The sequence below is a fragment of the Oncorhynchus nerka genome, unplaced genomic scaffold (genome assembly GCF_034236695.1).
Source record: "Oncorhynchus nerka isolate Pitt River unplaced genomic scaffold, Oner_Uvic_2.0 unplaced_scaffold_1275, whole genome shotgun sequence".
NCBI classification, from domain to species: domain Eukaryota; kingdom Metazoa; phylum Chordata; class Actinopteri; order Salmoniformes; family Salmonidae; genus Oncorhynchus; species Oncorhynchus nerka.
This window is the reverse complement of record NW_027040067.1, coordinates 40,675-52,673: the sequence shown is the minus strand read 5'-3', so window position 1 is coordinate 52,673 and position 11,999 is coordinate 40,675.

The following is an 11,999-nucleotide window of genomic DNA, read 5'->3' as shown; positions in this document are numbered from 1 at the left end:
AAAACAGCCATAGAAGGAATGATGGTTTTGCGCTTTGAACATAGGGTGTCAGATTATTGTTTTGTTGTGTTTTCATGCTTTTTGCCTCCTGAACAGTCCACATGGGGTAGAGATGCATCCCCCTTCTATAGTCATATAGTCTTCTATAGTCATAGTCAAGTATACCTTGTGACGACCCTCCCACTCTGTCTGCCGTATTCTCTCTGTTATTTCCTTATTAGGATGCTGGTGGGCGGAGTTGGGAGGGTCGTCAGCTACATGGGAAACACCTGGGCCCGGTGTCTCCCAGGATAAATACACCACTTCCCCATTCATGGAGGAGACTCTCTCCATGCAGACACCCTCTGTAGATTGTGTTGTGGTTCTTGGTGGCCGTTTGTTTGTTTGTTTGCTTTGGCACCTTTCATAACCCTGCATTATCACATTCATGCATGCAAAACACTCACTTACACTACTGATTACTGATTACACACACCATTGTCTATTATACTTAGTTGCTTTAGGTAATAAATACATATTTTGCTACTCATTATCTCCACGGTCTCCCAAACCAATAGTTCAAATATCCCGGATGAGCTCCCACTTGTCATGAACCGGCTCAAAGCCCGTAACAAAGGGAGACAACGTGGAGATAATGAGTAGCAAAATATGTATTTATTACCTAAAGCAACTAAGTATAATAGACAATGGTGTGTGTAATCAGTAATCAGTAGTGTAAGTGAGTGTTTTGCATGCATGAATGTGATAATGCAGGGTTATGAAAGGTGCCAAAGCAAACAAACGGCCACCAAGAACCACAACACAATCTACAGAGGGTGTCTGCATGGAGAGAGTCTCCTCCATGAATGGGGAAGTGGTGTATTTATCCTGGGAGACACCGGGCCCAGGTGTTTCCCATGTAGCTGACGACCCTCCCAACTCCGCCCACCAGCATCCTAATAAGGAAATAACAGAGAGAATACGGCAGACAGAGTGGGAGGGTCGTCACAACCTATATACAGAATCAGGTGCTATTTACATATGTGGGGATCTTAACAGTGGAATTGGGAGGTTAGATTACTATATAAATGATAGACATTGATGATATTCCATCGCGTGTTGCTTTGGATGACTGTGTTAATCATCATGGGGAAACCCTGTTAGAATTCTTTCAGCGATTCTAAAATGTCTATTATTAATGGAAGGATATGCCCCTTAAGCGATAACTTTACATCCATATTTGGCAAAGGAAAAGCTGTAGTGGACTATATAGTTACCCTCCACGACTGTCTAGAAACTTTTTGGGAATGTAAGGTGTTACCCCCTAACCAGATGGTTGAAGAATGCCGATGTTTTGACTTAATTGGAGAAAAAAAGTAGACTTCCTGATCATTCTCTTTTTTTTCTGATATTTTCTGTTGATCACAAACTTTCTCAACCAGGTAATACTGTGCATCATTCGGGGCTAAAGATAAATACCATGTATAGGCCTACATGTAAGAACATAAATATGCCAAATGACTTTCTATGTTCTGAAATGGCATGTAGAGCTCTGATGGAACACATCGAAACTCTGCAAAGATACATTGGATTTTTTTAAACTTTTATTTACAGAGGCAAGTCAGATAAGAACAAATTCTTATTTACATTGACAGCCTACCTACAGGTCAGACATAGTAGTACGGCGCCCCTGGAGAAAATGATGGTTAAGTGCCTTGCTCAAGGACACCTCAACAGGTTTTTTCACATTGTCGTCTCGGGTATTCGAAACAGCAACCTTTCGGTTACTGGCCCAACGCTCTAACAGTTAGGCTACCTGCCGCCTCTAAATGTATATGTGTGATATGAAATATTTTGTGATATCATATATTCTGAAATGGGGAACAACGATGCGAATAAAGAATACGCCCCGAAGTCCAGGAAAGTTTACAAGCTGAACACGCCTTACTGGAATGATGAGTTAGGGGTCTATGGTCAGTATTGCGCAAGGCTGTGTACTTATTACAGTGTAAAGATAGTAATATAAGAGAACATTTTAGGAATGAATTTAAGAAACAACAGCATATGTTTGATAAAAGACTGCTCCTATTCAAATGGAGATATCAGAGAGAGCAGTTACTACACTTTAAGGAGATACAGACAAGAAATCCTCAACAGTTTTGAAGCCAAATAAACAAGTTAGGACCAAAACGACGTAAGAAAATTCCAATGGAAATCAGGGAAGAGCAGGGGGGCTGAACTATTACACAGGTTCTTAAGGAGTGGGAGAAGGGGTTTGCTAGTTTGTTCTCAGGTAACAAAAATGCGGCATATTTTGAAGAATAACTTTTATAAAGATATATGTTCCCTGAGAACTAAACTGGACAATACAGAACATTCTTATACAGTTGAAGTCGGAAGTTTACATACACCTTAGCCAAATACATTTAAACACATTTTTTCACAATTCCTGACATTTAATCCTCGTAAAAATTCCCTGTCTTAGGTCAGTTAGGATCACCACGTTATTTTAAGAATGTTAAATGTCAGAATAATAGTAGAGAGAATGATTGATTTCAGCTTTTATTTCTTTCATCACATTCCCAATGGGTCAGAAGTTTCATACACTCAATTAGTATTTGGTAGCATTTCCTTTAACTTGTTTAAGGATATTTTAGCCTATAGTTTGTTAAATACAGGGGTTGATGGGAAATTGTATCACGCAATCCAGTCTCTTTACAAAAAACCTGCCACGTTCTGACCATAGTTCTTGTGTGTTTTCCTTGTTTTAGTGTTGGTCAGGACGTGAGCTGGGTGGGCATTCTATGTTGTGTGTCTAGTTTGTCTATTTCTATGTTTGGCCTGATATGGTTCTCAATCAGAGGGAGGTGTTAGTCATTGTCTCTGATTGGGAACCATATTTAGGTAGCCTGTTTTATGTTGGGTTTTGTGGGTGATTGTTCCTGTCTTTGTGTAGTGTGCACAAGATTAGGCTCAGTCACTTGGTTTTTTCTTTTCACTTGTTTTGGAAGAGAAGAGAACGAGCGCCATTCTCCTTGCGGAGATGGTGCTAAATACATCAACACGGTCGGTCCCTGGGATTGGGCTGGCCAACACGATTCGGTTTGCTTGGAAGGAAAAGGAGTTTGAGCCTTTAGGACGGGAATCCTTTGGAAGGATAATATTGATGGGGATTCTAAAGCTGACGGTGAAGGACGTGTTTTGTTTCCAAGGCAACTCGTTGGAGGGAGCATACGACGTTGCACTATATACAGAGGAAAAACACGATGATATCCTGAGAAGGGCAAGAGCAGTGGGAGGTGAGAGGACGATGTGCCACTACGAAATAACAAGCCTGGCGAAGAATAACTTTAGGGTTGTAACTGTCAACATTTACAACCCTTACGTTAAGGACGAAGAGGTGAGGGCTTTTCTGGGGAGATACATGGATAACGTCTCCTCAGCAAGGCACCTCAAAGACTCCCTTGGGTTTTGGAATGGGAGGAGAGGCTTCCAGGCCCTCCTCAGAGAGGACCCAAAGGGACATGGTGGCTACCTCCATCCTCATGCTATGTTCTCCCTAGGGGCTGACATGGGGACGTTGTATTATGCACGTCAGCCCCCATTTTGCAGACGCTGTATGGCCTACGGTCACATATTCGCCTCATGCAGTGCAAGGAAATGCAGATTTTGTGCATCTGAGGATCACGAGGCGAGGGATTGTGACAAGCCTAAGACGTGCCATGGGTGTGGCTCGTCAGCACACCTGTGGAGGGGGTGCCCGGCCCGTCAGAGGTCATATGCGTCTGCGGCTGGGGGGGGAGCAGGAGCGGGGGATGGGGGAAGAAGAGGAGGGGAAGGAAGCACGCCTCATGACCAGAGTTCAGGTCCAGAGGGGAAGGCCACAAGGAAGGAGGAGGAGCCAGAAGCGGCGGATGGAAGAGAGAAGGAAACGGAAGGCACGGGAGTAGGAGAACCAGAAAAAGCGGCGGAAGAAGGCAACCGAGTGGAGGAGCATGAGAGAGAAGAAAGCGAGGGAGGAGTGGTGGAGAAGGAGACGGTGGAAGAGAAAGTGGACTGGGGGAAAGTGCCCTGGTGGAAGAGATGAGGAGTATGGTGGAGGAGCTGGCGGGGGGGGGGGTGGTATCTCTCCACTGTCGCCATCACCAAAGAAGAGTATGAAGAGGAGGGGGCGATTGGCCGACAGTGAGGGGGAAGGGATGGCCAAGAGAGTGATGGGGGCGGGAGAAACCTCTGGGTTGCTGCTGGTTTCCCCAGGCCCTCAACTTCTGTTGGGTGGGGACACACATAACAAGACTCAGGACTGGGTACAAGAGGAGGTGGGGAGTTTTTTGTTTGGGGACTCAGCCTCCCCAATTTTTTTCCAAACCAGCTGCAACACTGGGGAGGGGGAGGATTGTGGGGGTAGACCCAGGGTGCAGGGCACCCCGGAGCCAAACACTATTCCTGCATCCTGGGATGGTGTGATGGAGGAAGAGGGGGGGATGTCGGGATTACGGATGGTTTTCTCACCGGTAGATATGGAACAGGGGAGCATCGGGTGAGTATCCTGTTTATGTTTTCTTTCTGTCTGGGTTTAGAATTTGAGTGTATTACATGTTTTTATTTTTTTTCATGGAGTCTAATTTTACTTTTGTTAGTTTAAATGTAAGGGGTTTAAGGGATTTTGTTAAGAGGAGGGCGGTTTTTAGTTATTTGGAGGGTGTGGGGTTTGATTTTTGTTTTTTACAGGAGGTTCACCTGAGGGATGGAGGGGATGTTATTAGGTTTAAGAGGGAGTGGGACAAGGGGGAGTCGGTTTGGGGTGTTGGGGGTGCACTCATCGGGGTAGGGATTTTGTGTGGGCACAGGGAGGTAAAAGTGGAGGATTCTTTTGTGGTAATGCAGGGGAGGGTTATAGGTGTGGATGTCACGATAAGGGATTGTAAATTTAGATTAGTGGTGGTGTATGGGCCACAGGTGGTGGCAGACAGGAGGAGATGGTGGACTGTCTGACGCCCCTGTGTGTCACAAATAGGAAATTAGTGATAGGGGGATTTTAATACAGATTTAGGAAGAGGGGGATAGCAGTGCAGGCGCCATTGCCAGGCTAATGGCTTGCCATGGTCTGGTAGATGGTGGTCTGCACACTACTCCGAAAATGGACGGTCCTACATGGCGTAACTCCAGGGGTTGAGCGGAGGCTCGACTATATTTTTGTACCCAGGTCTTTGGGTAAGTTGTCTGGGCGGCTGTTGCCTGTTTTCTTTTCGGATCACGACGGGGTGCTCCTGCAGGTGGGGTCACCAGTCTGCCTCTTTGGTAGAGGGTACTGGAAGCTAGATCGGGATGTGCTGGAGGAGCAGGCTTTTGTTGACGGGTTTTATGGTTTCTTTTGAGGCTTGAGGGCCTCCGGTCCATGTGCGAGGGGGTGTTAGAGTGGTGGGAATTAGTTAAGGTGAGGATTAGGGCTTTTATAATAGGGTATTGCAAGAGGAAAAAAGGGAGGAGAGGAGGGAGGGAGGTGGATCGTATCCAGAGGTTAATTGAACTCGAATACGAGGCAGGCAACCTCGGCGGGTCGACTTGACTGGGAGAGATCCGCAACCCTAAAGGCGCAGCTCAGGGAGTTGCAGGAGCGGAAGGTTCGAGCTTTCCTTGAGCGTGCGCATAGTGGCTTTCTAGAACATAATGAGACTTGTTCTGCTATGTTCTTTAAGTTGGTTAGGGCAAGACAGAGTAGGAAGGTAATGCATGGTGTTAGGGAAGAAAATGGTAGTATAGTTAGAGAACCAGAGGATATGGTCAGGCTGACAACTGATCATTTCAAGGTTTATTTAAGGAAAGGGAAATAGATGTAGAGCAGGGAAATGTGTTTTTAGAACACTTGTCCAGGCGGTTGCCAGAGGACATTAGAGAAGTGATGGAGGCCCAGATCTCACTAGAAGAGGTTGAGAGCGCTCTTAGGAGGATGGGAAAAGGGAAGGTGCCTGGGATAGATGGGCTGCCGGCTGAGTTTTATCTCAAGTTTTGGGGTATACTTGGACCAGTGGTCCTCGAAGTCTTGAAGGCCATCCTTGAGACGGGGGTCCCGGGGGGATCAATGGCTGTTGGTGTGCTGTCACTTTTATATAAGAAGGGGGAAGTAACAGACCTTGGCAACTGGCGGCCGTTGACCATGCTGTGTGTAGATTACAAGCTACTTGCAAAGGTTTTAGCAGACCGGTTGCGCACAGCCCTTCCCTACGTCGTTCATGAGGATCAGACGTGCGGGGTAGAGGGCCGCTCTATTAGATGGAACCTACAGTTAATCAGGGACTCCATCGCTTGGGTTGAAGATAGAGGTCTGCCTTTAATGGTAGCAGCGCTAGATCAGGCGAAAGCCTTCGATCGCGTGAATAGATCCTTTTTATTCAGAGTGTTAGGTCGATTAGGATTTGGGGAGAAGTTTATAGGATGGATTCGTACATTATATGTCGGAGCGGGGTGCCGAGTTAGTGTAAATAGTCACTTGGGTGACGTTTTTGACCTCTCGTCTGGGGTCAGGCAGGGGTGCCCACTCTCGGCTCTCCTCTTCGTTCTGTACATGAAGCCTCTGGGGGCTGCCATTAGGGCAGACGCAGGGGTGGAAGGCTTGCTGATCCCTGGAAGTGGTGGGCTGCGTGTTAAGATGACGCAGTACGCCGATGACACTTCCTTGCTGTTGTGCAAGGACTCGTGCCTGACAAGGTCCCTTGCCATCTTTGGGGATTTCACCCGAGCGTCGGGAGCAGTTCTGAACCATGCAAAGTCTTCCGTCAAGTTTTTCGGAAGATGGCGCGGTAGAACGGATGTGCCTGGGGGGTTATCTCTCTGTGAAGGGGCCCTGAGGATTCTCGGGGTCCATTTTGAGACCTCTGGCTCAGCGACGCTAAACTGGAACATGCGTATCGCAGTGGTACAGAGGAAGCTAGCAATGTGGAAGGCTAGGTATTTGTCTTTCATGGGCAAAGTCCTGGTCCTAAAGGTGGATGTGTTGCCGTCTCTTTTGTATTTGGCATACATCTACCCATTGCCGGCTTGTCTGAGGAGGCCTCTAGTGAGGCTTGTGTTTCAGTTTATGTGGAGTGGCAGGTGCGAGTGGGTCGCCAGGGCACGCATGATCTGTCCCATCGGGGAGGGAGGTAGGGGGGTACCACATTTTCCCCTCAAGCTGGACACAATTTTTGTTTCCTTCTTGTTAACGGAGCTTGCTCAGCCAGTGATACACCCGTCCGGTTACCTCCTGCGGGTGTTTTTCTCGTATCAGGCGAGAAGCATAATGGTGTGGTCTAACACGGGTCCTCGGGCGGAACAGCTGCCGTGGCACTTTGGTCATGCGGCCAAGTGGCTGCGTGCGCACCCTGAGGTTGAAGTTGCCCGAGTAGGTTTAGATCACAGGCACCTGTACGAGGAGGTCAGAAAGGCAGGGAGTCCGGCACCTGTAGTGGGCATCTCGGAAGTGGTCTGGGAGGGAGTGCAGGCGCGGAGTCTGGATAACAGGCTCAAGGACCTGAATTGGTTGAGCCTTCATAAGTGTTTGCCGGTGCGTTCCATCTTGTACCGGTATAATTTGGTGCAATCCCCACCTGTCTAAGATCCTCTTGTGGCAGGGAGGAGACTGTGCGCCATGTCTTTTGGGACTGTGCCTTTGCCGGAGTAGTATGGGCTAGGGCACGGGTGTTGTTAGGTTTGGTAAAGGGGATTTTGTATTGATGTGGGCCAGGTTAGAGAGGGGTGTAGGGAGAGCGAGAGGGACGGATAGGGACAGGTTTCTGCTCTGGCTTCTCATGAGTCTCTTTAAACGGGGGCTGTGGGAAGCAAGGCAGAACATGGTGAAGACAGGGAAAGATTGGGGAGTGGAAGGGATAGTGAGGAGGGTGGAAGGAGATTTGAGGGGGAGGATGAAGAGGGAGGAGAGGAAGTGGGGGCAGCATGCTGCTCGGGAGAGGTGGAAGGGGGGTTTAGGGCTGGGTGTCATTTAGATTTGTAAGAGGATAGATTAGGGACGGGGAGATAGGGAGAGGTATTTTGTAGGGTAACGGGGAGGGAAGATGCTCCCCTGAGGTTTTGTTTGGGGTTTATGTTTAGTTTAATTAGTTTAATTAAAATACCATTATTTGAGTATGTATGTAAATTATGAGTTGTAAAGAATGAATGGTATTGAAGATAATAAATTATTTTTATTAAAAAAAAATTTTTAAAGATAGGACTGTTTCGGTTTTGCCACGTTTATTGTTTTCTATTTTGTTCATGTTTAGTTTCTCTTATTAAAGAACCATGAACTTTAACCACGCTGCATTTTTGTCCTCCTCTCCTTCCCAGGAAGAATGCCATTACAGTACCAATTGCTTGTGTGCGTGTTAATGAATATCGTACAGATAGGCGACGCCTTATCACCAACTTTGTTTGCTATGTTAATAAATTATTTGGCAAAAGAAGATTAATCATGAACCCAAAGTGAAAACTTTTTGTTTGGTTAAGGGTGAATTTGTGTGTGAGAGAGACATTAAGTATAACCTACCTAAAAGCAGGAGATCTGTATGTGCACAGGTAACATCAGGGATATTGCCTCCATGTATTGAAACAGGTAGGTATTGTGCACAGGTAACATCAGGGATATTGCCTCCATGTATTGAAACAGGTAGGTATTGTGCACAGGTAACATCAGGGATATTGCCTCCATGTATTGAAACAGGTAGGTATTGTGCACAGGTAACATCAGGGATATTGCCTCCATGTATTGAAACAGGTAGGTATTGTGCACAGGTAACATCAGGGATATTGCCTCCATGTATTGAAACAGGTAGGTATTGTGCACAGGTAACATCAGGGATATTGCCTCCATGTATTGAAACAGGTAGGTATTGTGCACAGGTAACATCAGGGATATTGCCTCCATGTATTGAAACAGGTAGGTATTGTGCACAGGTAACATCAGGGATATTGCCTCCATGTATTGAAACAGGTAAGTATTGTGCACAGGTAACATCAGGGATATTGCCTCCATGTATTGAAACAGGTAGGTATTGTGCACAGGTAACATCAGGGATATTGCCTCCATGTATTGAAACAGGTAGGTATTGTGCACAGGTAACATCAGGGATATTGCCTCCATGTATTGAAACAGGTAGGTATTGTGCACAGGTAACATCAGGGATATTGCCTCCATGTATTGAAACAGGTAGGTATTGTGCACAGGTAACATCAGGGATATTGCCTCCATGTATTGAAACAGGTAGGTATTGTGCACAGGTAACATCAGGGATATTGCCTCCATGTATTGAAACAGGTAGGTATTGTGGTGAAACTGGAATGAGGAAAGATTATGTAACTATTGTGACCTCGAAGAAATAGAGAATGATACTCATTTCATCCTCTGTTGCCCTTTCTACCACATATGTATGCTCTTATTCCAGAAAGCACACCAGATATACACTGGAATTATGTGGCTGAGCCATGAGGAGAGACTGAAAGGTTTTTCTCCCCGTTGTGTATTTCCGTTTACGGAATATTTAGATAAATCCTTGAATAAAAGAAAACGGGATAGCTATAATTAAATGATAAAGATATTTCGTTTCTATGTGGTAAATGGTACATGTGTATATAGATTGTGTATAGGCTTGTCTCCCATATGAATCTTCTCTTGTGCCAGACTGGGTTCAAATTCCTTCTGTTTAATTTTTCTGGATTTATTAATCTGTATATGTTATGTATGTATGTTTGTATGTGTATATACAGTGTATATATATATTTATGTTTGTGTATATGTTATGTATGTGTATATGCAGTGTATATATATTTATGTTTGTGTATATGTTATGTATGTATGTGTATATACAGTGTGTATATATTTATGTTTGTGTATATGTTATGTATGTATGTTTGTATGTGTATATACAGTGTGTATATATTTATGTTTGTGTATATGTATGTATGTATACTTTTTACTGCTCTAGCGATATAATTATTGTTTCGACAACCTTATTTATTATGTATTGATTTGTATCTGTAATGTTTTCCCTCTTTATGCAGAGAGCACTGGAAGTAGAATTATCACTGAATTACTGTAATATTTGTTTGTGTCAATTATTCCAATAAGGGATGGCTTGCCAACTGGCGATTTGACACGAAAAATTGCTTTCATTCATACAGTACAGTTGCCGTATTTTAGTTGTATAATCCTGTTGTTGCACAAATTGTCCTACACAGCAGGCAATGCAAACTTGTAGTGTTTTCCGAGGTTGAAAAAGGCTTTTAAAGTTTGTAATTTCCTATTTCAATTTCAGACTTGATTGAAAAAAGTGTATCAACCCCTGTCCATTCATTATAAAACCCATAATAATTTACATTTCCTGATGCTGTAGGATTATTTTCCTGCTGTGATAAAATGGGTCAAATGTTTCGATTTGTGCATTCAATTTTAAGATTGCTAAGTGAGACAACCACATATCACAGTCAAATATGCAGAATATAAACATTCAATTACAGCTAAACAATGGATATATAGCATTTTACAAAAAAACAAGCATTTTCATACACATCAAAAAATGTAAGATAACAAAAAGCAATAATTTATGATGACCTTTTTTTTGTGGAAATAGCGTTTTGGAAATAAACTGTTCATAAATGATTTAAAATGTGTGTCATCTCACCTCTTAGCTGTGGTGTCATGTTCCAATGAGAGACTCATTTCAGAGCACTGACCCCTGAACAGAGATCCAGAATGTTGGTTGTGGTTAACACAGTGACAACTAATTATTGAATGTCAAATGATCTCTACTATTCATTATATCTTGGAAATAAAACATTTACTATCAGACATATCCAAACAGTCTGGTGATTTAATGAACATGTAGTTGTGACATCACTTCTCCTTGTTAACTGTCAATAATAACAATAATAAGTCACAGTTTGTTAAGGTAGTTGTAAGTCGCTCTGGATAAGAGCGTCTGCTAAATGACTTAAATGTAATGATGTAAATGTAACACAAGGTCATGTCTCACACTTATTTTTATTCATTAAAAGTAAGCTATTATCTATCAATCTGTTATTTTCTAAACAAATCTGAATAAAAAACGAGAGCATACAGGTTGCAGTGGTGGGTAGTATATGGGGTTTTGGTGACAAAACGGATGGCACTGTGATAGACTGCATCCAGTTTGCCGAGTAGAGTGTTGGAGGCTATTTTGTAAATGACATCGCCGAAGTCAAGGATCGGTAGGATAGTCGGTTTTACGAGGGTATGTTTGGCATCATGAGTGAAGGATGCTTTGTTACGAAATAGGAAGCCGATTCTAGATTTTCATTTTGGATGCTTAATGTGAGTCTGGAAGGAGAGTTTAAAATCTAACCAGACACCTAGGTATTTGTAGATGTCCACATATTCTAAATCAGAACTGTCGAGAGTAGTGATGTTGGACGGGCGGGCAGGTGCTGGTAGCGATCGGTTGAAGAGCATGCATTTAGTTTTACATGCGTTTAAGAGCAGTTGGAGGCCACGGAAGGAGAGTTGTATGGCATTGAAGCTCGTCTGGAGGTTAATTAACACAGTATCCAAAGAAGGGCCAGAAGTATACAGAATGGTGTCGTCTGCGTAGAGGTGGATCAGAGAATCACCAGCAGCAAGAGCGACATATTTGATTAATACAGAGAAAAGAGTCGACCCGAGAATTGAACCCTGTGGCACCCCTATAGAGACTGCCAGAGGTCCGGACAACAGGCCCTCCGATTTGACACACTGAACTCTATTTGAGAAGTAGTTGGTGAACCAGGAGAGGCAGTCATTTGAGAAACCAAGGCTGTTGAGTCTGCCGATAAGAATGTGGTGATTGACAGAGTCGAAAGCCTTGGCCAGGTCGATGAATACGGCTGCACAGTAATGTCACTTATCAATGGAGGTTATGATATCGTTTAGTACCTTGAGCGTGGCTGAGGTGCACCCATGACCAGCTCGGAAACCTGATTGCATAGCGGAGAAGGTACGGTAGGATTCGAAATGGTCGGTGATCTGTTTGTTAACT